Below are 3969 nucleotides of genomic sequence, written 5' to 3'. Positions count from 1 at the left end.
TGATTAAGAGGTCGCTTTCCAATGTAGGGGGTACAGGTTCCATCCCTGGTCTGGAAGCTAAGATTCCACATGCCTCATGGCCAAAAAACCAAAACATAAAACGGAAACAAAATTGTAACAAATTCAATAAAGACTTAAAAACAAACAAACAAAAAAACCCCCAGACCTTTATTCTTTCACAGTCCTGGAGGCCGGAAGTCTGAAATCAAGGCATCCAGGGGCCTGTGCTGCCCTTAAGAGTTCTAGGGAGGAACATTTTCTTCCCTCTTTTCAGCTTCCAGTGGTTCCTAGCAGTCTTTGGCGCCTGTGGCTGGGAGACACGTCGACCCAGACTCTGCCTCCCTCATCACACGGCCGTTTCCTCCCTGTGGGGTCTCTGTGTAGCTTCGTCTTTATAGGGAAGCCAGCTGTTGAGTTTAGGCCCCACCTGAATCCCATATGACCTCACCACGTCACATTCACAGGTACAAGTGGGGGCTACGGTTAGGCCTTCAACATATTTGAGGGAACCCGCAAATCCCATGGACGGAGGAGCCTGGTAGGCTGCAGTCCATGGGGTCGCTAGGAGTCTGACACGACTGAGCGACTTCACTTTCACTTTTCACTTTCATGCATTGGAGAAGGAAATGGCAACCCACTCCAGTGTTCTTACCTGGAGAACCCCAGGGACGGGGGAGCCTGGTGGGCTGCCGTCCCTGGGGTCACACAGAGTCGGACACAACAGAAGTGACTTAGCAGCAGCAGCAGCAGCAACAACTATAGGGTAAGGGAATTAGAGAAGGTGAAATTCAGAGAAAGAATGAGACGGGCACTTTACAGGAATAGATCACCTTTAATGAAGCGAGAAGGGGCAGCAGTCAGGTTAGTGGGCTGCTGCGCTAAGAGGAGAGCAGGTATATATGGAAAACATATATATACGGAGATACATTGTTTTGAGGGGTCTGTTTCTCCTCAAGATTATTTTTGATTAGTTAGCTTTCAACAACTGGGGCAAGGAATTCCTGAGACCAGCTGGAGACTGGGATCGGCTGGGAGCTGAACGTAATCAATCTTAATGTCCGTTCCTTTCTTCGGGGGAGAAAGCTCTTTATTCTGTATAAAATGGTGGGGAGGGCCTGGAGGGGAGCTTTAACTCCAGGCTATTTTGAGCCATGTAGCTTTCCTTCACCAATGGAGCCCACAACCCTGACTACAGAGAGTGCAGGTTGGCGTGGAAGGCCCTTGGGTAAGGGCCCAGATTTGTGAGTTCAGAATGTCGTGTCTATGTTTTTACGTGCCTGTGTTGGGTGTGTGTGTCTGTGTGTGTGTGTCTGTGTGTGTGTGTCTGTGTGTCTGTGTCTGCGTGTGTGTCTGCGTGTCTGTGTCTGCGCGTCTGTGTGTGTGTGTGTCTGTGTCTGCGTGTGTGTGTGTGTCTGCGTGTGTCTGCGTGTGTGTCTGCGTGTGTGTGTCTGTGTGTGTGTGTCTGTGTGTGTGTGTCTGTGTGTGTGTGTCTGTGTGTCTGTGTCTGCGTGTGTGTCTGCGTGTCTGTGTCTGCGCGTCTGTGTGTGTGTGTGTCTGTGTCTGCGTGTGTGTGTGTGTCTGCGTGTGTGTGTCTGCGTGTGTGTGTCTGCGTGTCTGTGTCTGCGTGTGTGTCTGCGTGTGTGTGTCTGTGTGTGTGTGTATGTGTCTGTGTGTGCTTTGTGCCCCAACCGCTCCGAGCCCTGTCGCCTCTGATGCTGTAGCCAGGCCCCCAAGAGGAGGAGTCCCTCAAGGAAGTAGCCTTGGGGTGTTTAAGCAGACTCGGACAGGCCACCTTTCATGGGGGACGAGCTCCAGGCTCAAAACGAGCAAGATCCTGATGGTGTGGCGGTGCGGAGCTTCGAGTCCAGGTGGGGGATTTGCTGCCTCTGGCTGCAGGCAGTTATCCAGGCAGAGAGGCTCTGAGTAGAGCCCTGAGGGCACCCTGGGATGCAGGCCCGGGGAGGGGCCCCTGCAGGTCTCAGGAGCCAACTCCATCCTCCTCCGTCCCCTCGTTCCTCACTTGGGGGAACCTCATCCTACAGGACTTTCCAACCCAATCCTGGGCCCTCCCCCACCCTGCCACCTGTGGGCGGGCAGACGCCTTCCGGCAGGGCGAGAACACTGGACTCCAGGTGGGAGAGCTGTGTGCACACGCTTGGCCACTCACTTGCTGTGACCCAGGAAGTCACTTTGCCTTCTAGGCTCCATTTCTGTCTGTCCCACCCCTCAGCCAGGGCCTCAGGATGGGCACCCACCACTTCCAGCTCTTTCCTAGCTGCACACAGCCTCTGCCCTGCCCACCTCCCTTCCCGTCTCTGCTCACACTGTTGCCCTGCGTCCTGCCTGGTTAACTCCCCTCCACTGCCCTCCCCCGCCTCACCCTGTCCCGGCCAGGTGGGCATGCCTCACCTCTGTACCTGGCTCTTCTCCCATGCCACAGAGCACGTCTCCCGCAACAGACTGAGCACAGTGAAGCCTGGGCTCATCCTTTTCCTTCTTCGTGTCCCCAGAGCCAAACACAGGCCTGGAGCTCTAGTTGCCCACAAGTGAAGTGATGTGAAGTCGCTCAGTCATGTCCAGCTCTTTGCAACCCCACGGATGGTAGCCTACCAGGCTCCGCTGTCCATGGGATTTTCCAGGCAAGAATACTGGAGTGGGCTGCCATTTCCTTCTCCAGGGGACCTTCCCAACCCAGGGATCGAACCCGGGTCTCCTGCATTGCAGACAGACGCTTTTACCGTCTGAGCCACCAGTTGCCCGCAAAGCGCTTGTTAAATGAAGGAATGAACCAGCAGACATCTGAAGGAGCCGGGCCTCTCAGAGCTGGGCGTCCATGCCTCTCTTCCAGACCTTATCTTCGGTCACATTTATGCACAGAGCTGGATCCCCAGTCCCACCCCAAAGGGGGCTCCTCCAAGGACTGATGCACACCCTCTTCCTCCTGTAGTCCCAGCACCAGCCCCAGGGAGATTTCAGAGGTGGCCAAGGGGCTGCTTCTCTCCTGCCCCCTGCTGATGAAGAGGGGGAATTGGAGGACGTCTGGACGCTTCTCTGGCTATCAGTGGGCCCGTCCTGGCCTGGGGACAGGAGAGTGGTTTCTGTCATGCGGGGGAACAATGGCCTTCCCTTTGCCTGGTGGTCTGTGTTCTTCATGCGCCTAACAATAGCCAGAGGACCTAGTTAGGGCTTTCCCCTTTCCCTCCTTCCAGAGCTACCCCACCCCCGTGGAAGGATGTGTGGTCGGTATCCGACTGACCCCCAGATCTCCAGGCTGGTCTGGGGGCCTCTTCTGATGCCTGAACAGCATCACTGAATTACAATTTTTCAATTGTCTACTCGCCCCCACTCCCAGATTGAGATCCCCAGGAGTAGGGCATCCCAGTCCATTTACTTGGTCAACAGATCTTCACTGTGTCAGCCCCGCCCTGGGGGTTTTCCGCCCTCATGGAGCTCACCTCTGTCTTGTCTTTAGGCCCAGCCCAAGCTTGGCACACATGCACGGAAGCGGGTGCGCATGGATGATTCAACAGGCAAGTGGGGGAGGGCTTTGGGATCCCCTCTACAAGTGCCCACACTCTGGTCCAGGCTGCTTGCTGCGGCCCAAGCAAAGCCCAGGGGAACAGGCAAAGAGCCAATTGCAGAGCAGCGGTCGCGGCAGAGCACGGGCTGCTGTCGGCTGCTCTGCCAGACCCACCCCGCCTCCCGGGAAGCTGGTCAAGGAAACCAGTGGCAGAGGAGACGATGGGACAGAGTGATCTCAGATGACCCTCACAGCCCTGCTACTCGGGGTCGAGTGAGGGTCCTTGAGCCTGGCCATCCACGAGGCAGGCCGCTGGCCTCCACAGCTCTGGCTGATCCAACCGGGAGGGCCAGATACGAAGGAGGTGATGGGAGCACGCTGAAAGGTAGGTGGCCTCCTCTCCTGCTTCTGGGCACAGGCCTGGGACTGGAGTCTGCAGTGGAGGGACG

This window comes from Bison bison, unplaced genomic scaffold (genome assembly GCF_000754665.1).
Source record: "Bison bison bison isolate TAMUID 2011002044 unplaced genomic scaffold, Bison_UMD1.0 scf7180017864340, whole genome shotgun sequence".
Taxonomy (NCBI): Eukaryota; Metazoa; Chordata; class Mammalia; order Artiodactyla; family Bovidae; genus Bison; species Bison bison.
The sequence above is the reverse complement of the archived record's forward strand: the minus strand, read 5'-3'. Positions refer to the sequence as shown.